Source organism: Rutidosis leptorrhynchoides, chromosome 7 (assembly GCF_046630445.1).
Source record: "Rutidosis leptorrhynchoides isolate AG116_Rl617_1_P2 chromosome 7, CSIRO_AGI_Rlap_v1, whole genome shotgun sequence".
In the NCBI taxonomy this organism is placed as follows: Eukaryota; Viridiplantae; Streptophyta; class Magnoliopsida; order Asterales; family Asteraceae; genus Rutidosis; species Rutidosis leptorrhynchoides.
Window position 1 is genome coordinate 88,104,292 of NC_092339.1, and position 23,182 is coordinate 88,127,473.

The following is a 23,182-nucleotide window of genomic DNA, read 5'->3' on the forward strand; positions in this document are numbered from 1 at the left end:
TACACTTGATCGGACACGATGGGCGGGGTATTTATATGTACGAATAATCGTTCATTTAACCGGACATAGGAATGGATTAATAGCCACTAGAATTATTAAAACACGGGTGAAATTATGTACAAGGACACTTGGCATAATTGATAACAAAGTATTAAAACCTTGGGTTACACTCAGTCGACATCCTGGTGTAATTGCAATTTTAATTATCGTACTTTTTAATTATCGCAAGTTTATTTTATCGCACTTTTATTTATCGCAATTTCATTATCGTTATTTACTTTACGCTTTAAATTAAGTCTTTTATTTATTTAATATTTTACATTTTGTTTTAACTGCGACTAAAGTTTTAAAATCGACAAACCGGTCATTAAACGGTAAAAAACCCCCTTTATAATAATAATATTACTTATATATATTTGTATTTTTATAAAATAAAACTAATATAGCGTTAAGCTTTGATTAAAAGATTTTCCCTGTGAAAAGAACCGAACTTACTAAAAACTACACTACTATACGATTAGGTACACTGCCTATAAGTATTGTAGCAAGGTTTAAGTATATCCATTCAATAAATAAATAAATATCTTGAGTAAAATTGTATCGTATTTAATAGTATTTCCTTGTAAAATTTAAGCTATTTTATATACACCTCGCATAACATCAAGTATTTTTGGCGCCGCTGCCGGGGAACATCTAGCTTAAAAGCCGGAAGCGCAACGCTAATATATATAAAAAACAAAAAGATTTTTATTTTTAGTTTACTTTTATTAAAAAAATACGCTTTTGTAAAAATACGTTTTAAATATTCAAAAATATAAAAATAAAATAAAAATATAAATATATTTAAGAGTTTGTTAAATATTTAAGTTCTATAAAAGTTTCTTTATCTTTATTTTATAAAAATATAAGTTTTATTTAATTTATATAAATATATTACATAAATATATAAAACAGAAAATTCAAAACAGAAAAAAAAAAAAAACACTCGAGTCCAGTACTGTAGCAGCCCACTCTGTGACCCGAAACCCTAGCCCATTTGATCGCATGGCCGGGTAGCTTAGGACTCATGCGATCGCATGAGCCCGTCTGACACGCCATAGTTGACTGCAGCCTGCATTAATTACGAATTATAATTATTATTATTATATTTAAACCCTAATTAGGTTAGATTAGTTAAATATTTAATTTAGTTATTTATTTAATTTGTATTTTTAAGTTTAATTAGTTTTATTAAAATATAAAATTAATAGTTTTATTAAATAAATAATATAAAAATAATATTTTTATAAAAATTTTAATTTTTACACTTTTAGTATATTTTTATATTTTGTTCCTTTTTAATTGTTTTTAGCGTAATTTTTGTATTTTTCGCTCGTATTTATTTTTAATTCATAGTTTTTGCCATAGTTATTTTTATTTCTAGATTTTTAGGCTCTGCCGTAAAATTCTTTAAGTGCTTTTTCTTTAGACTAAGATATAGGTGCTTTAGAATTTTGCGACGCCTTTTTAAGTTTTAGTACCTTTTTAAGTTATTGCCATTTGGGATATAGTTCTACTTGTAAGCTTTAATATTTTTAGACGCATTTTACCTATGTATCAATTATCATTCCAATTACTAATCTCAATTTGCGATTATAATTTTAAGTTAGTGATAGTAATAAGGTTGGGTTAGTCGAGTGTTTTTAAGTTCTATAAGTCATTTCTTTTTATTTCTTATTTTCCGACGCCTTTTATTTTTCAACCCTTTTCTTTTTCTTTTTCGACGCACTCTTTTTCTTTCTTATTTCTCGCTATTCTAGTTTTAGGACATAGATTTTTTTTTCTACTTCTTATCTAAATTTCTTAAAATTACGAAAATTTATTTTAAGTGGTTAAATTGATAGACATCAAAATTTTCTGGTTCGTAGTAATAGTTGGATTTGTACGTGGACCGGGTTATTGGAGCCAAACAGTCCTCAATTATATTGAGACCAAACGAATCCTGCCCCTCTGCTGTATCTTTTGGCTATTCGAAACGTGGGCAAAATCAGAAAAGTCTATTAATTAGATAACTTATATAATTTTTCTTTCCATTTAAAAACTAATAAGATATTCAGTGAATGCACCGAGCAAGACGTTCACCACCTTTTGTACGTTCACCACCTGTAACTAGATCAAGACATCTAGCAAATATTACCGCCGTTGATTTTTATTTAGAATCGTCATCCAGTCGACCAAGTACTCCAATTCAAATTTCCGATAATCTATTTTTTGAACCCGACCTCACAATTGAGAATCCGGAGAATATTCAGGGACAATTCATAGATCCTGAACCATTAAATTTTCCTCCGAAACCACCAATCATTCAAACAGAGATTGTTGAGGAACGAACCATTAAATCAGAATCCTCTAGTGATTCGGATTCAACAAATTCAATCATAGAAAATCTGGAACCTTTAAGTATGGAAGACCGAATGAGAGCTAAACGCACTGGCCAAGGTCACGCAATTACTCATCCTGACATTAATGCGCCAGATTATGAAATCAAAGGACAAATTCTACACATGGTGACTAATCAATGCCAATTTAGTGGTGCGCCGAAGGAAGATCCAAATGAACATCTTCGTACCTTTAATAGGATCTGCACACTATTTAAAATAAGAGAAGTTGAGGATGAACAGATATATCTCATATTATTTCCCTGGACTTTAAAGGGAGAAGCCAAAGATTGGTTGGAATCGTTACCTGAAGGGGCGATCGATACATGGGACGTTTTAGTTGAAAAATTTCTTAAACAATTCTTTCCGGCATCTAAAGCCGTAAGACTTCAAGGAAAAATTGTTACCTTCACACAGAAGCCAAATGAAACTCTATATGAGGCGTGGACAAGATTTGAAAAGTTATTAAGAGGATGTCCGCAACAAGGTTTAGATACCTGTCAAATAGTACAAATATTCTACCAAGGATGCGACATCACTACAAGGAAAGACATCGATATAGCTGCTGGTGGTTCTATTATGAAGAAAACCGAAACTGATGCTTACAAAATTATTGATAACACTGCTTCCCACTCACATGAGTGGCACCAAGAAAAAGATATCGTTAGATCATCTAAAGCAGCTAGAGCCGATTCTAGCCATGACTTAGATTCCATTTTCGCAAAGATAGATGCTGTCGAGAGACGAATGGAAAAGATGACTAAAGATATCCACTCAATACGAATTAGTTGTGAGCAGTGTGGAGGACCACATTTGACAAAAGATTGTCTTAGTATTGAATTAACAATGGAACAAAGAGAGAATATTTCATACATAAACCAAAGGCCTGGAAATAATTATCAGAATAATTATCAACCGCCAAGACCAATTTACAATCAAAATCAGAATTATAACCGAAATATTCCATACAACAACCAACAAGGTCCTAGCAATCAACAAGTATCCAATAATACTTACAATCAGCAAAGACCTAATTTTCAAAACAAACCACCACAAACCGATGATAAAAAGCCGAATTTAGAAGATATGATGATGAAGCTAGTTGAAACTCAAACGCAGTTTTTCACATCTCAAAAACAAACCAATGAACAAAATGCTCAAGCATTTAGAAATCAACAAGCTTCTATTCAAAATTTGGAACAAGAAGTAAGTAACCTAGCAAGGTTAATAGGTGAAAGAAAACCGGAAAATCTACCTAGTGATACAAATGCTAACCCCCGGAATGAAACAGCTAAAGTCATTACCACAAGAAGTGGTACAACACTTAAACCACCTGAAATACCTGTAACTTCTGATGAAGCTATTCCTACTCCACAAGAACCACAACCTGAACAAGATAAGGAAAAAGAACCGGTAGTTGAAAAGGTTAATGAAGATAACACAGTTAAGGCTAAACCTTATGTTAAACTATACCAACCACCATTTCCTTACCCGAGTAAAATGAAGAAAGAGAAACTTGAAGCCGAGCAATCCAAATTCTTGGATATGTTTAAACAGATAAATGTAAATCTTCCTTTCATTGATGTGATTTCAAGAATGCCTAGATATGCTAAATTCTTGAAAGATCTGATCACGAATAGAAAGAAAATGGAAGAACTCTCGGCTGTTACTATGAACGCTAATTGTTCAGCAGTGCTGTTGAATAAGATACCAAAAAAATTATCTGATCCAGGAAGTTTCACAATTCCATGTTTTCTGGGTAGTCTTAGTTCAATAGAAGCATTGGCAGACTTAGGTGCTAGTATAAATTTAATGCCGTATTCACTATACACTAAACTAGACCTTGGAGAATTGAAACCAACAAGAATAAGCATACAACTAGCCGATCGATCAATAAAATATCCTAGAGGGATAATGGAGAACATGCTAGTTAAAGTTGGTACTTTAGTATTTCCAGTAGATTTTGTTGTTCTGGACATGGAAGAAGATTCTCAAGTTCCTCTCATATTAGGAAGACCATTCTTAAACACGGCTAAAGCAATGATAGACGTGTTCGGTAAGAAATTGACCCTAAGTATAGAGGACGAGAGTGTTACCTTTTCAGTTGATAGAGCAATGCAACAACCGAAATCTGCAGATGATACATGTTATTATATTCAAACTATAGATTCACATGCAGAATTGTTAGAAGAATTTTCAGAATTACAAGGAACATGAGAATGTTCTTCAGGAGAAGGAACTGAACAAATTGATGAAGCTGAAATGTTAGCTACACTTATAGCTAATGGATATGAACCAACAACAGAAGAAATTCAAATGCTAAAAGAAGAAGACAGATATCGATATAAATCATCGATAGAAGAACCTCCGAAATTAGAGTTAAAGCCACTTCCAAACCATTTGGAATACGCTTATTTACATGGTAAATCTGAATTACCTGTAATAATATCATCTTCTCTTACTGAAAATGAGAAATCACAACTCATTTCTGTGTTGAAAGCTCATAAACCAGCCATTGCATGGAAGATTCATGATATTAAAGGAATAAGTCCTTCGTATTGCACACATAAAATCCTTATGGAAGAAGGTCATAAAACGTATGTGCAACGCCAACGAAGACTAAATCCGAATATGAAAGATGTAGTTAAAAAAGAAATTATTAAACTGCTAGATGCAGGTTTAATTTATCCAATCTCTGATAGTCCATGGGTAAGCCCAGTTCAATGCGTGCCTAAGAAGAGTGGCATGACTGTCATTACAAATGAAAAAAATGAGCTTATTCCTACTAGGACTGTAACAGGATGGCGTGTTTGTATTGATTATAGAAAATTAAATGACGCCACCAGAAAAGATCACGTTCCCTTACCTTTCATTGATCAAATGTTGGAAAGATTAGCCGGAAATAGTTACTATTGTTTTCTTGATGGATTTTCCGGATATTTTCAAATTCCAATAGAACCCGAAGATCAAGAGAAAACCACATTCACGTGCCCTTATGGTACTTTTGCTTACAAACGCATGCCATTTAGAATTTGCAACGCCCCTGCAACCTTTCAAAGGTGTATGATGGCGATTTTTCACGACATGATAGAAGAATGCATGGAAGTTTTCATGGATGACTTTTCAGTCTTCGGTGATACATTTGAATCATGCCTAGCTAATCTTGAACGAATGCTGATTAGATGCGAACAATCAAATCTAGTACTTAATTGGGAGAAATGCCATTTCATGGTTAAAGAAGGCATCGTTTTTGGACATAAAATTTCAAAAGAAGGAATTGAAGTGGATAGAGCCAAAGTAGATGTAATTGCTAAACTTCCACATCCCACCAATGTTAGAGGAGTTAGGAGTTTTCTAGGGCATGCCGGTTTTTACCGACGTTTCATAAAATATTTTTCTAAAATTGCCACTCCTATGAATAAACTCCTAGAAAAGGATGCTCCATTCATCTTTTCAGATGAATGCATCAAATCTTTTAATATTCTTAAAGAGAAACTCACTAATGCGCCGATCATGATAACACCAAATTGGAATCTACCGTTTGAACTAATGTGCGATGCAAGTGATTTTGCAATGGGAGCCGTTTTAGGACAAAGGATTGAAAAACGATTTCAACCTATATATTATGCTAGTAAGACGTTACAAGGAGCACAAACAAATTATACAACTACTGAAAAAGAACTCCTTACTATTGTCTTTGCTTTTGATAAATTTCGTTCATATCTCATTCTAGCAAAAACGGTGGTCTATACCGACCATTCTGCTCTTAGATACCTATTTTCGAAACAAGATGCCAAACCAAGATTAATCCGTTGGATCTTACTCTTACAAGAATTCGATACTGAAATCCGAGATAAAAGAGGAGCAGAAAATCTCGCCGCTGATCATCTTTCTCGTCTTGAAAATCCTGAATTAGAAGTTCTAAATGAATCGGCCATACAAGACAACTTTCCTGATGAATATCTATTGAAGATAGATTATAATAAAATACCATGGTTTGCAGACTATGCAAACTACTTAGTATGTGGATTCCTTGAAAAAGGATTATCGTACCAAAAACGAAAGAAATTCTTCAGTGATATAAAACACTATTTTTGGGAAGATCCACATCTGTTTAAAAGTTGTCCCGATGGAATAATACGCCGATGTGTATTCGGAGATGAAGCTAGTAAAATTTTAAACCATTGTCACACAGGACCAACAGGAGGGCACTATGGGCCTCAACTAACAGCAAGAAAAGTTTATGATGCTGGATTCTATTGGCCTATAATTTACAAAGACGCACACCTTCTTTGCAAATCCTGTGATGCTTGTCAAAGGGCCGGAAAAATAAGTCAACGTGATGAAATACCACAAAATGTCATCCAAGTATGTGAAGTATTTGACATTTGGGGTATTGACTTTATGGGTCCATTTTCAAAATCTCATAATAATCTCTATATTCTCGTCGCCATTGATTATGTATCTAAATGGGCGGAAGCACAAGCTCTACCAACTAACGATGCACGAGTTGTAGTCAACTTTTTAAAACGTCTTTTTGCAAGGTTTGGAACACCGAAAGCTTTAATAAGTGATCGGGGAACTCATTTCTGTAATAATCAACTTGAGAAAGTTCTTAAAAGATATGGAGTAACTCATAAAATCTCCACCGCATATCATCCACAAACAAGTGGACAAGTTGAAAATACCAACCGAGCTTTAAAAAGTATTCTAGAGAAAACTGTAGGATCAAATCCGAAGGAATGGTCCATTAAATTGGAGGATGCACTCTGGGCTTTTAGAACAGCCTACAAAACTCCAATTGGAACCACACCTTTTAAACTCGTCTACGGAAAAGCATGTCATCTTCCAGTAGAAATTGAACACAAAGCATTTTGGGCTTTGAAGACATGTAATCTTGATTTACATGAAGCTGGACGTCTACCATTAAGTCAACTAAACGAATTAGAAGAATTAAGACATGAAGCATACGAAAATTCGTTAATCTATAAAGAAAGAACGAAGAAATGGCATGATAAAAGAATCAGAAGTTCAAAAGAATTTAAAGAAGGAGACAGAGTTCTTCTTTTCAATTCACGATTCAAGCTATTTCCTGGAAAATTGAAATCAAGATGGTCTGGACCATTCATAGTCAAAAGAGTTTTCCCATATGGAACGATAGAATTAATAAATTCAAATGGGATTGAATTTAAGGTTAATGGTCACAGAATTAAACACTACATAGATAGTCCGATGGAAGTCGACAACGAAGTTAATCACAATTTCGACACCACAGCTAACTAAGTGTGGGGAGATTCAAGTCTTTTAAAGGATAATATGTATTTCTATTAGAGTTAGATTTTCTGTTTTCGTGTAGTTCTCGAAAATGGAACCCGAATGGTCTTTCCCTAGCAGACCCTAATGAACTAGTCTTCTCCCCCCATTCTGAATTTTTATTTTTATTTAGGAAATGAAGACTTCCTGTGAACTAAACCATGGTCTAATGCTACACGCGTTGATCACTAAACGTAATAATGACACACTTCCGAGTGAAATAGTATCAGTAATCAGAGAAAGATTGGACGGAGTAAGAAAAGAATCCAGATGCGAAGATAATAAGTTACAATTTGGTAAAGGAAAATCAAAATCCGCAGCGAAAAGAAGAGCACGACACCTAGAAAGATGTCACAAATGCAGAAAATGGTCACATGGAGGTAAATGTTCAAATAATCAAACCTATTCAAACACCGAATTTGTTACTTTATGCAGAGACGGACCGTTCATATGTTTAGAAGAAAAAACACTGAATGCTCGAGGTTACGCCTATGTAGCTATGGAAAACCAATTAAACCGACTATCTTATGAATGGGATAGATCATATAACTAAGAATACTATCTCACAGGTAAGTCTGTACAGTTTTTATTTTTTTTTATTTTTATTTTTAACCTTTTGATAATAAACGCTAATTTGTTCGCTATAAAGTATTAAATTGGTATTGAATAAAATTAGGTTTGGCGACCGAAATTATTGATATCATTAAAAAATTTATTACATCACTGCGAAATTTAACGTTTATTCTTAAGGTATAAATATCTTTAATCAATTAACCCAAAATATTTCAAAAATTCGTCATGAGTTAAATTAGGTCATGGAACCGAAATTACTTTACCGAAAAGAGGGGCGTATATTTTTGATAATATTTGATTGATTAAAGTGGGATAAAAGCCAAAAAGATTTTTAATTTTACCATGTTTTAAAAAATTAATATATAAAAATTAAAATAATATTGTAAACTTTTTAAAATTAATATATTTAAAATTGTAAATATTTGAAAAATTAATCTTTTTAATATAAGTTTGTATGTTTAAAAACAAAAATATAATATAAGTTTGGTGTGAATTTTTAATTTTTATTATATGAATTCTTAATTTTATGCATTTTAAATTTAAGTTTGGTGTGAATTTAAAAACAAAAATTTACTTTATTTCGCTAAGTTAAAAATATGTTTTTTAAAATTCGTCGTGAGTTGAAGACTAGGTCGTTGAACTGAAATTGCTTTACCCGAGGGAGGGACGAGAACTTTTATTATCATTATTTTTAATCTTATTGAATTAAAGTATGCCAAAAACTTTAAAAACCCAAAAATCTTTACTTTTAAAACCGCGCTTTGATTTGACAAATTTTAAAAATTTTGTCAAGGGACAGACTAGGACATCGATCCGAAACACCCTCGCTCCTAAAGGAAAACAAATTTTTAAAATTTAATTAATTATAAGTTTTATAAAGTATAAGGTTTTATAAAAAAAAAAAAAAAAAAAGCTGAAAACACTGTTCCCGGATACCCATGCGATCGCATGGGTATTGCACTCCAACTCCATGCGATCGCATGGAGCTGGAAAACAGGCCTGATACATACAGCCTGTTCTGTTCTGCCTCACACCAACACACACACAACACATACGAAAATACTCTCAAATCTTTATCAAAATTCACCAAAATCCACCGTAATTCGTCATTTTTCTTGCTCTAATCATGCCTAGATTCCCATTCTTCAGCAAAATGGTAAAAATTACACCCCTTAACTCTATAAATTCCTAGTTTTTGTGATAATTATCAATTTTTTACCTAATGCAATTTTGTTAATTTCTAGTGTAATTAGTGTTAAATTGTTAGTATTTTATGCATGTATAACCTAGATTGATGCTATTTAACATGATTTGAAGCCAAAAACTTCAAAATTTTTAGAAATCTAGGGTTAGTGTTCTTGAGCAATTTAGGGCTTTTTGATATAAACAGGTTATGGCCGATTTTTGTCATGAATTATTGCTAAATTGAGTAGTGTAACATGTTTAGATAGTTAAATGATCCAAACATTGATCCTAAACATGATTTTTAGAGATTAAAGTGGACTTTTTAAGTGTAAAATTCATGAACTTGATTAATTTGATATATTTTCCATTTGAGACTTGTTTAATTATTAGTAATGACTTTTTTGACATATTATTTGAGTTAAATGCTTATGAACTTTGTATACATTTTCATATGTGCTTATTTGAAAAGTGTAGAATTGTGAAAATTTGTGAAAATGTGTATAAGTTTAATTTTGATTTAACATGTTATAGTGATTGTTTTAAGTTGTTATTTTGCTAACACTAATGCATATTTGGATGCACAAATTTTTTGTTTAATGTGTTTTGCAGAAAGCCGATACTGGAGGTTCAGGAGCATCATCATCTAGACGACCAGCACCAGCACCAGAACCATAACCAGAAATGCAACACGAACAAGAACCACAACAAGAACCACAACAACAGCCTGATCAGTACATACCTTATTATGATCCGGTACAGTTTGTTGATGAATTCATAGTATTCCCAATGAGGCCGCCAGTAGAATTCTCAATGATTCCTGAGCACACTCTGCATCCTAATCTGAGATTTGATAGGAGATGGAGAGATTACGAGACATATCAAAGGAACAAATTCAAATTGGTAACAAAAAATGTAGATGTACCAAGGGTAATCGATTGGGCCCCTTTGGAAACGGTCCATCTAGCTGACCGTGTTAGACAGCTTTTAGTTCAAAGGTATGGCAGTTCTTCTTTTACAGATTGGGAACGTCTTTTCACCATTCGTAGACCTGTATATAAGGAATGGTGTGTTGAGTTGATGAGTACTGTATCACTTGATACAAATATAGTTAGAATAGATGATAGAAGATTTCTTAGGTTTATCCGTAGCGGTAGGATGTACAGAATGTCCATGCTGGACATGGCTAGGGCCTTACAGATATATACTCTTGGTGAGTTGCTATTACCTGATTGTACAAATTTGATTCATTATGGTGAAAGGGTAGATAGTAACTTTGACGCTGACGCCATTTGGAGGCGTATGTCACATTTTGATGTTTTTACACGAGCAGGAGGACACTCCTATACACATATTGACAGAGCCGAGCTTCGTATTATTCATAGATTTTTGGCTAACTCGATTACACAGAGATGACATAATAAAGAAAAAAATTACCTTACATGATTTATTCTACCTAAAGTGTATTCGGGATCCTAGAAGCTTTGTCAATATCCCTTACTGTGTTGCTTTTTATTTATCTAAAATGGTAGAGGGAATGCAGGACGGGAGTATAATAGGAGGAGGTATTTTTGTTACTCTCATTGGAGAGTATTTAGGTGTTGATAGGAACCAAGGGGGTCCATTACAGCTTTGTAGAGAACAGGTTGAGCCCTTAGGATTGAAAGTTTATGTGGGTGCTAAGGTATTGAAAAGTAGACATAACCAGGCAGTACCCTATGAGGGATCTCATCCTCAGGTAGAGAGAGGCTCAGACGAGGAAATGGAGGAGGCGGAAGACATTAGGGATGTCTTTCGAGATGCTATTCTTGACGTCCACGTTCGTATAGATGAGGAAGCAATGACGAACGCGGCCAGACATAGTATGTATGAGCAGTGGAACTCCGAGCGAGTATACGAAGATTATAGGCGACGACAACACGATAGCTGGTTAGTTCATCAGCACCAAATCATGAGCCAGCTATCATATCAGGTACCAAATAATTACGTACCTACTCGACCTGCTCATTTTCCGCCACACAGCCCCGATATCCGACCACCCTTTAACCGGTATGACTATAACCAAGCCTATCAAAACACCTATAACCAACAGTGGAACCCACCTGACGAGATGAACTGGAACCCATATCCAGACTGATTTAGTTCCATTTGGTTATTTATATGATTTTTATGTTTTTATCTTTTTACTTATTCATGTTTAAACTTATGTTATTGAATATACTTATGTAATCTTTATCATTTTTATTATTATTGTGTACTAATATTTCACATTTAGAATTTGAAAGTGGGATATTAAGTCCCATTTCAAATTGCCATGCATGTTTATATTTATATGTATGTATATTGTAAATTGTACAAAACAGGGTAAAACAGATTTTCAAAGACTGGCATTAAGTTCAGCAAAAGCTACTAATTTTGACGACAAGATAAATGTGATGTAACAATAGACGAAATGAACAAATGATATGCACCATTTATCATTCAGCAACCAAACGCCAATATGTTTGGAAACTTTGGTAAAATTTAATCATTTTTACGCTAATCACCCTCAATAATTTAAATTGTTACTGATTTCTTGCAAATGAGGGCATTGCAAGATCTTAAGTGTGGGAAGGGGTTAAATTCTTTCGGATTTTAAAATTTTTACTTTATACACTTGGTTACCATTAAAAATACTAGTAACGTAGTAATTGTATTAGAATCTAGTGCTCTCTGATAATAAAGAACAGCCCTAGTCTTATATACTGACTACCCAATTCTAGTAAAAATTTTCAAAATTTTCAATTAAATGAACTCAAAATCATGTTTATACATATTTATGAACGATAAAACTAGGTGTTAACACCGAAATTATTGTTACCTCGGAAAGGACATAAATTGAGAAACAAATCAAAATGTTAAAATTCATTTAAAATGGAATAGAGGACAATAAAAAGGAAAATAAAAGCCAAGTGAGGGAAAAATTACCAAGTTATCTTAAACATATATCACATATTTCTGTAACAAATAATTGAAGATACTTTTGCTTTGGACTAAACTAAACAGTTTTACCCGATTTACTGTAATATATTTGAAAGAAAGATGGATCTACACGATGAATCAATTCCATCATTAAAAGGAAGTAAAGTCTTCCGAAAAAGACACGCGCTTCTTGATTTAGTTCATGAAGTTGTCGTCCAGACCAGCTGTAGTTTGATGAAAAATCTAGAAAAGTCATCTCATAAATCAGCAGGAAATCCATGGACCTCAGCATAAAACAGGGTCGCCAAGTGGTCAGACTTATCCTAACTATGAGAAGGATTTATCTCGTACAATGGGGGGCACTGTGCAAATTAGCTTGATAAGACTAATGAATCAGATCCCCAGAAAGGATAATCTCCTTTAAAGATCAAAAATCAGCTTTTAAGACTGATATTACTCAATCCTAGAGATTGACCTTAAAGATTGAGAATTACAAACTCATGGAATTCAATGATATCTAAACTCGAGCTTGAACGAGAAAATATTTTGATCAAATTATAAACTGATTTGTTTTCTGAAAACCCATTTTCAATGCGTTCATTACCATTGAACGTAAAATCCTAAGAATTCACCTAGAATCCATTAGGTCACCTGAACCAAATCGGGTGTCAACCGTAAGAACGGTGGTTGCATAGCATGGTCGAAGACAGGACCTTGTGCCAGACCGAAAAATCATAAGGGTGAGCTTTACTATTGCTCCTACAAAGGATAGTAATTGCGTCCGACATGTTATAGACCATAATTAAAAGCATGTCAGGGGACATTGCCTTAACAGTTGCTTGTTCAACGCTTTCCTTTATAACCGGACGGTAGTTTACCGAAAGGTAATATACGGAGCAAGTATACTGGATGTGTTGCTTTCCTAGTACAAGGTTAGCAAGTGGGTGACACAAAACCACAAGTTTTGAGCTAAAATTTTCAAATCTGAAACCCACCAAACCCACAAAAATATTTTGCAAACACTGGTGAAGGGTTATTCCGGAAAACTTATCTAGGGTAAAAACTAGATTTAATTTTCAAAAGATCAAATGTTTTCATAAAGATCCAATTTCCTTAATGGATCTAAATTTTATAGTCATGTGGGACTGTAAACCACATCGTTACTACCATTGTTTATACCGCCGTATTGAAATTACTGATGTACAAAGTGTGAAGAATAAAGAAGTGATTCTAGTATTTCAAGACTATATTGCTTGAGGACAAGCAACGCTCAAGTGTGGGAATATTTGATAATGCTAAAAACGAACATATATTTCATAGCATTATTCCTCAAGAAGGACAAGCTTTTAGTTGCAACTGTTCTATTTACAAGTGATATTCGTTTAAATAATAAAATGTGAAGACAAAAGACAGATTCGACGAATTGAAGACGCAAACGACCAAAAAGCTCAAAAGTACAAAATACAATCAATGAGGTTCCAATTATTGATAAGAAACGTCTCAAAATTACAAGAGTACAAGATTCAAAACGCAAAGTACAAGACATTAAATTGTACGCAAGGACGTTCGAAAATCCAGAACCGAGACCAGAGTCAACTCTCAACGCTCGACACAACGGACTAAAAATTACAAGTCAACTATGCACATGAATATAATATAATATATAATTAATTCTTAAAATTAATATATATATTATATTATTATAAATAAACATCGGCAGAAGAAAACAACCAAAAGTGGCTCTCCCCAGCTGGCCATGCGATCGCATGGCCTGGAAGGCATAAATCCATGCGATCGCATGAGCCCCTTTTCCAGATCACATGCCTATAAAAATCGAGCTTTGGTGTAACACAAAACACATCTTTTTCTTCTCCTCATTCAACGTAGTATATATTTATATTTATATTTTAATTTTAATTTTAATTTTAATTCTAATAATAAGGGTATGTTAACGAATGTTGTAAGGGTGTAAGTCGAAATTCTGTCCGTGTAACGCTACGCTATTTTTAATCATTGTAAGTTATGTTCAACCTTTTTAATTTAATGTCTCGTAGCTAAGTTATTGTTATGCTTATTTAATCCGAAGTAATCATGATGTTGGGCTAAAAATATTAAAATTGGGTAATTGGACTTTGTACCATAATTGGGGTTTGGACAAAAGAACGACACTTGTGGAAATTAGACTATGGGCAATTAATGGGCTTTATATTTGTTTAACTAAATGATAGTTTGTTAATGTTAATATAAAGATTTACAATTGGACGTCCCTATAAATAACCATATACACTCGATCGGACACGATGGGCGGGGTATTTATATGTACGAATAATCGTTCATTTAACCGGACACGGGAATGGATTAATAGCCACTAGAATTATTAAAACGGGGGTGAAATTATGTACAAGGACACTTGGCATAATTGATAACAAAGTATTAAAACCTTGGGTTACACTCAGTCGACATCCTGGTGTAATTATTAAACAAAGCATTAAAATCTTGTTACAGTTTAAGTCCCCAATTAGTTGGAATATTTAAACTTCGGGTATAAGGATAATTTGACGAGGACACTCGCACTTTATATTTATGACTGATGGACTGTTATGGACGAAAACCAGACGGACATATTAAATAATCCAGGACAAAGGACAATTAACCCATGGGCATAAAACTAAAATCAACACGTCAAACATCATGATTACGGAAGTTTAAATAAGCATAATTCTTTTATTTCATATTTAATTTCCTTTATTTTATATTTAATTGCACTTCTAATTATCGCACTTTTATTTATTGTTATTATATTTAATTGCAATTTTAATTATCGTACTTTTTAATTATCGCAAGTTTATTTTATCACACTTTTATTTATCGCAATTTTATTATCGTTATTTACTTTACGCTTTAAATTAAGTCTTTTATTTATTTAATATTTTACATTTTGTTTTAACTGCGACTAAAGTTTTAAAATCGACAAACCGGTCATTAAACGGTAAAAACCCCCCTTTATAATAATAATATTACTTATATATATATATATATATATATATATATTTGTATTTTTATAAAATAAAACTAATATAGCGTTAAGCTTTGATTAAAAGATTTTCCCTGTGGAACGAACCGGACTTACTAAAAACTACACTACTGTACGATTAGGTACACTGCCTATAAGTGTTGTAGCAAGGTTTAAGTATATCCATTCAATAAATAAATAAATATCTTGAGTAAAATTGTATCGTATTTAATAGTATTTCCTTGTAAAATTTAAGCTATTTTATATACACCTCGCATAACATCAGTATGTAAGCTTCTGGAAAATGAAACTTAACATGATATGTGACTTATTGTTAGTTTATGTCAATATCTGAAACCTTATGCATTGGGCACAATAGAGCCATACTTTATGTGAATTCTGATTTGAGCTGAAAACTAAATGTTCAACTTGCACGAATAAACTGTACAAATTGGCTAAACAAAAGTTGCTAGATTTTTTATATGTGTTACTTTGATTTGTCCTTGAACTATGGCCACTGTTATAGTATCAATTTCATGTTCCTAACCCCGGTTATAGCCAAAATGATATCAGTGCGCGGTCAGAAACTGACTTGGCAAACCCCAAATGTATCCCTTCTGATTCTTGACTTTTAATTGTCATATGAGTCCCTGGCCGGACTTTTTGGAATTTATTTTAAGTATATTTATGATCTGGAGTTTGTCATATTTACTTGAATTTTGTACTATGAGATAATGTGCTAAGTATGCTACGTGTTCATAAACTTTGTGCATGACGATAAACTGAAATTGTGAAAATGATCATTCATGACCTAAAATGTATTGTTTGACTTAGGTTTGGCATGTTGACCAATATTTGACATGAACCTACTGATGTTGACTTTAGTTGACTACTTTGACCAAGTTTGACTTTCGGTTTGACTTCGGTTGACTTTGTTTGACTTGCATGATATAGTTGACTTTTACTTTGAAACGCGTCGAGTCGAGCAATAAGACAACGTACACTATGAAACCACACTTATTTAAGATATATATATTGACCAACCTACATACGTATACTTAGGTTGCATTACTCGGTTATAAACCGTACAAGTTAATTGTTCACTTTTCAATCCGAGCTTATTCAAAGGTGAGTCTACAGTCCCGCTTTTTACATGTTTTCAGGGATGAGAATACACGCTGTTATATTTACATTTTCAAATACTTTATATTGACATGAGTATTACACATATGCATAATGAGTTTGTTCAAAAAGCCTCTAGCTTGAATACTTTTAATACCATCGGTGTAAGCACAATTTAGATGGACGGATCCGTTAGGTTGACAACCTCACCCGCTATAAAAACTGTGGTGCATTTACTTTGAACATTAAATACATTTGAGCAAGTGTATAATATTTTACGAGGTAAGGCGGGTATAGTGGCTTCTATACTCGGGTCATTGCTAGTATTCAGGTGCTCAGATTATGCAAACATCTCGTGGTCAAGGAAACTAAACTATTTTTCTGATAACTATTTTTCAGATACTGTTACATTACTTTAAACCTATAGATTCACCAACATTATTTGTTGACCTGTTTTTGCGTGTTGTTATTCTCAGGTCCGTAAGAGATATGCTTCCGCTGCGTTTGCTGCATGACTGGACGTGGAGTCAGCATTTGATTTTAAAGAACATTATTTACTTTTGCATTTAAAACTTTTATACTATTTAAATACTGTTGGCTTGTGGTTACGATTACAACAGTGCTTCTATTTTGGGATTATTGACTTATGTTTTTGAAAGTTAATTTTTGAATAAAATTAAATGCGATTGCTTTAAACGTCTCATATAGAGGGCGTAACTGTTAACTGTGGGACCTGGATTAACGCGCCGTCAGATGGTAATTTGGCGTGGTGTTATAGACAGGACCTTGTGCCAGACCGAAAAATTATAGGGTAATCTTTACTATTGCTCCTACAAAGGATAGTAATTGCATCCGATACGTTGTGGACCATGAACATCTGCATGTCATTAGACATTACCTTAACAGTTGCTTGTTCATCGCTTTCCTTTACAACCGGACGGTAGTTTACCGAAAGGTAATATACGGAGCAAGTATACTGGACGTGTTGCTTTCCTAATACAAGGTTAGCAAGTGGGTGACACAAAACTGCAAGTTTTGAGCCAAAATTTTAAAATACGAAACCCACAAAACCCACAAAAATATTTTACAAACACCGATGAAGGGTTATTTCAGAAAACTTATCTAGGGTAAAAGCTAGATTGAATTTTCAAAAGATCAAATGTTTTCATAAAGATCCAATTTCCTTAAACAATCTAAATTTTCATAGTCATGTGGGACTGTAAACCACATCGTTACTATCATTGTTTATACCGTCGTATCAAAATTACTGATGTATAAATTGTGAGAATAAAAAAAAGTGATTCGAGTGAAGTGTGATTTAATTTCAAGTTCTGTATTGCTTGAGGACAAGCAACGTTTAAATGTGGGGATATTTGATAGTGCTCCAAATGAACATATAATTAGGCGCAATATCATTCCAATATGTAAAGTTTTTAGTTACAATTGTTCTATTTTTAATTTGTAATCGTTTAAATAAATAAATGCGAAGACGAAGCACGAAGATTAAAGAATTGAAGAAAAAGTGCCACTAAAACTGGAAAAGGGTCCTTAAAGCCATAGTGCACTTAAAAGCGTCCTATAAAGTGAGTTTAAAGACTTGCTCGGATTTTCGGAGTTAAGGAAAATTATTTTTTGTGCAAATTACAAGTTGCGGAACGCAAAGTACAAGATATCTACGCGTACGAAAGTACGTTCGAAAATCTGGAATCGAGACATAAACCGAGCATCAACGCGCAAGGCAACGGAGCTAAAATTACGAGTCAACTATGCACAAGAATATAATATAATATATATATAATTAATATAAATTATATATATATTATATATATTAAATAAATATGTCGACAAGCTAGGAGCCAAAACCATATGAGCTGGATCTGGAGGCCATGCGATCGCATGGCCTGGAGGCATAAACTCCATGCGATCGCATGGCAGTGAATGTCAGGCCACATCTATAAATTGAGCAATTTTCGAACGAATAATGTACATCTTTTTCCTTTCTTTCCTCTGATCAAATTATATATATTTATATTTATAATTTTAAGTTTAATTTAAGATTAATAATAATTGGGTTATTGTAAGAAATGTTTTAAGGTTTTGTAAGTCGAAATTCTGTCCGTGCAACGCTACGCAATTAATCACCACTGTAAGCTATGTTCTTCCTTTTTAATTTAATGTCTCGTAACTAAGTTATTATTATGCTTATTTGAGCCGGAGTAATCGTGATTTTAGACTAAATATTAAGACGGGGTTATTAGATTTTGTACCATAATTAGGGTTTGGACAAAAGACCGACACTTGTGAACATTGGACTATTGACTATTAATATGTAGGGGGTATTGTCTAATTGAATGACAACTCATTAGAACCTGTCGAACATATCTTCAAATTAGTTAATCTAATAATTATTAAATTGATTACGAATGTCCTATTTAGTGACATTTATATGACATCATTTACAATCATTTAATTAATCAATTGGATTGGGTAATTTATTATTCATTATGGCCAAGTGAATATTATTATTAGTATTATACATAAAATACTATGACGAAGTACTGCTCAAATGATTTCAAACTGAGTTTTCAAATGAGTCAAAACTAAGGAAACTATGAGTTATAGCTATGGAGGTTATGGGTAATGTTCGTGGGTATTGTTCGCAAATCAAACCTAGTGTTTATCATCTCCGTTGCGTCTACGTACTTTCCTGCAATATTGAATCACAATATTGATACGTGAGCATTCATATCTTATCTTTTATATATTAATAGGGTATCCATGTCTAGTGCTCGAGTATATATGTTTATGCATGCTTGTATGCTAAATGTCGGTGTTAAATACTTTTATGATGAATCACGAATTTGATACATATGCTACTGATATAAAGTGTATGATATGCATGTCGTTGAAAAGCTATCGAAAAATTAATAACTTTTCATTTAGAAATCGCATGATTTCGAAGAACGGATTAAAAGATATGGCCAACCGAATTATGTTTGACGTTAATTGAAATTGTATTTGAAACTGTAAATTAATATTTAAACAACTTGTCTATGAGATTGATAAATTAGATTTTTAGATATTACTAATCGAGTAAATGAATTTCTATATAAGGCACATCTCGTTTTGTTGAACAATTATCAAAGTTGACTGTCTTATCATGTTTTAAAACTTTATAAACACTATAATCTGTTTTTAAAGTATTGGAAAACTATGTGAAATAATAAAATATTTTCGATTGTCATGATAATTCAAATATAATATAGCTCCTGAAATAAATAATATTTTGAGTTTGATAAACTATAAATTCGTTCAATTATCAAGACTTATACTATGTTAATATAATAAACATGTATAGATTTAAATATCATATTGGGTCAGGTTGACTTTTGATATGACTTTTGTTAACTTTTGCATGTCGATCTCGAGCATTAGGATTGTGATACACTATGATCTGACCTAGCTTGTTAGACATGTATTGACCAACATATGTTCTCTAGGTTGAGATCTACGATTATTTTGCATTTCGAGTTTCGGTTACATTTCGATGAATGACCTTATGTGCTGCTAAGTTGAGTTTCATTTACTCCCTTTTTAATTGCTTTTGCAATCTATATTTTGGGCTGAGAATACATGCACTTTATTTTAAACGCAATGGATACAAGTACATACTAAATTCTACACCGAGTTTGAACTGAAAATCCCTTAGCTTTGGTAACTAGTAACTGCCGATTATAAGAACTGGTGGGCGCGAGTAGTTATATATGGATCTATAGGGTTTGACATCCCCGTCTGTTCCAGGTATAGAAACCCTAGCCTGAACTATAAAATAGACGTATGCTATTTGAGTTTAGTACACGTTGGTTTGTGTATATTGTACATGTTGGTTGCATGTATGTTAAAACAGGGGTACTTATTATAACGTTAAAGTTTAGTTACCAGGGTGCTCAACTTCGTAGAATATTTTGATAAACGTTTCTGGATGAAACAACTGAAATCTTGTGATCCACCTTTATATACAGATTATGTGCAACATTAAAACTATGAACTCACCAACCTTTGTGTTGACACTTTTAAGCATGTTTATTCTCAGGTTCCTAGAAGTCTTCCGCTGTTTGCTTATACGTTATACAAGCTATGTGCATGGAGTCATACATGCTTTATTCAAGAAAACTATGCATTCACATAATCATCACCATGTATCTTATTTGACTGTATTGTCAACAGATGTATTGTTAAAAACTATTATATACGGTGATTATCTATACGTAGAAATCATTAGATGTCGAAAATCTTGGATTTATATATTCATTTATGATGTGCCTTTTCAAAAGAATGCAATGTTTACAAAACGTATCATATAGAGGTCAAAACCTCACTACGAAATCAATGAATGATGTATTCGTCCAAATGGATTTCGACGGGTCATCACACGGGTGATCAAGGAGGGTTTATAACTGGTCAAGGGATGATTTCAAATTCCTCGGTCAGTTTTGACAAAGTGAGTTACATGTAAGAAATGTCAAATAACATGTTGTCCGTCTCTGGCATAAAGTTCTTTTTGACGAACAACAGTGTTACATTATGAGAAAGGATTATAATGTTCCAGAAAATATGATTCTTATGATGGCACCCGGATATCAAGACTTGTACATTCTTGATATGTCAAAGGCTTATGTTAAGGCAACAACAGGGCATCAGGCTTTTGTGTCCAAGGCTACTGAGCAGGAGTCTATGTTATGGTATAAGAGGATGGGTCATTTGAGTTTCAGGAAAATGAACCATTTAGCTCACAATTGTTTGGTGGAAGGCGTTAATGTAAAAGGGATCCATGTTCCTGATGGTTGTATGCTGTGTAAGAAAGGGAAGCAAGCTAAGAAACCACATAAAGTTAAGAAACATCATTCCATTGATACTCCTCTTGAGTTACTTCATATGGATTTTTCGGTCCAATCAACAAGAAGAGTATCACTGGACATTCCTATTGCTTAGTGGTTACTAATGAGTACTCGCGTTCTACGTGGGTTGTGATGCTGAAAAGTAAAGCTGATACATTTGAGCAAATCAGGTTACTGATCACGAGACTTGAAATGTTGTACAAGTTAAGGGTAAGAAGAATCTGAACAGATAATGGGACTGAGTTTAAAAATAAGAAGATGGAAGAATATTGTAATGAGAGAGGAATTCAACAACAATTCAGTTCACCGTACACTCCGCAGATGAACGGTGTAGCTGAAAGAAAGAATCGTACTCTAATTGAGACTGCCAGAACCATGTTGGTTGACTCAGAATTACCAGTTACCTTTTGGAGTGAAGCACTTTTGAATGCGTGCTATACGATGAATAGGGTTCTTGTAGTGAAACGTCACAGCAAGACATGTTATGAGCTGCTATTGAAAAGAAAACCTCATATCAAACATCTCGAGCTGTTTGGTTCTCTTCGTACCATAATGGTTAGAGATACAGGTGGGAAATTCAATCCGAAAGCTGTTACAGGTAGGTTCTTGGGTTATGGGAATGCATGTAAACTTGTTTATAATTTGTAGTCTCGGTGCGTTGAAGAATGTACCGAAATCGATGTTCAAAGACATGCAGCAATTCCAGCTGGTAAAGGGTATACGTGGCAGTTTGACTATGATAAATTATTTGATTCATTCAATCTACCTGAGGATGACTCTGAGGATGAAGAGATTGCTGCACAAATGATGTATAACATGCGTATCTCTGCTGAACGTATGTCTGATGTGCGTGTGCAATCTCAGGTACCAACTTTGGTTGAAGAAAGAGCACCGGTGAAAGGGCCAAATAATGATGAAATAGATTCTGATGATTCAGGTCCCGCGTTAGAGGAATCGACATTACAATCTAAGGGGGAGGAGTTGTATCTTGATGAGGTTTATGAGGATGTAGTACATGAGGAACCTATTCAAACAGTGAATGTGGATCCTTAACAAACCAATACAGATGATTCTAATGAAACAGACGGACTAAGACAGTCCAGTAGAACGGTATCGCTCCTTAAATGTTTTGATGACTATGTTGTTGACCCTGCATGTGTTTCAGGTGCTAATACAGGTGAATCTTCTGCTTCGGAAGGGAGAGTTACACCCTCTGCAAATATTGATACTGCTTTTTATACTCAACTGAATCAGACCAGAAGAATCTTCAGGAATGTGCACTGTTGCTTTGTGTTGCAAATCAAACTTGAAGACGTTAAAGATGCATTGCAGTATGATGAGTGGCTTTCAGCTATGCAGGAGGAACTTCAACAGTTCAATCACTTTGGTGTTTCAGGCTGTAAACCATATGGCCTGAAGTGGGTATTGAAAAATAAGATGGATGATCAAGGAATCGTGATCCGAAACAAAGAAAGATTGGTTGTTCGAGGATATCAGCAAATACCAGAAATAGATTATGAAGAAGTCTATGCTCCAATTGCTAGACTGGAGGATATTTGAATGTTTTTGGCTTTTGCTTCATGGAAAGGGTTTAAAGTTTTTCAGATGGATGTAAAGAGTGCATTCTTGTATGGCACTCTTCAAGAAACGGTGTATGTGACTCAGCTGCCCGGTTTTGTTGATCCACATCATCCAGAAAAGGT

General features: G+C 33.6%; 1 non-coding gene across 1 annotated transcript; it reads right to left on the reverse strand.

Moving 5' to 3' along the window:
* Positions 1-2,801: 2,801 nt before the first annotated feature.
* On the reverse strand, positions 2,802-2,908 carry LOC139860693 (small nucleolar RNA R71). Its single transcript, XR_011763321.1, has one exon. It is a non-coding gene; the product is annotated as a small nucleolar RNA R71 (small nucleolar RNA).
* Positions 2,909-23,182: the final 20,274 nt, after the last annotated feature.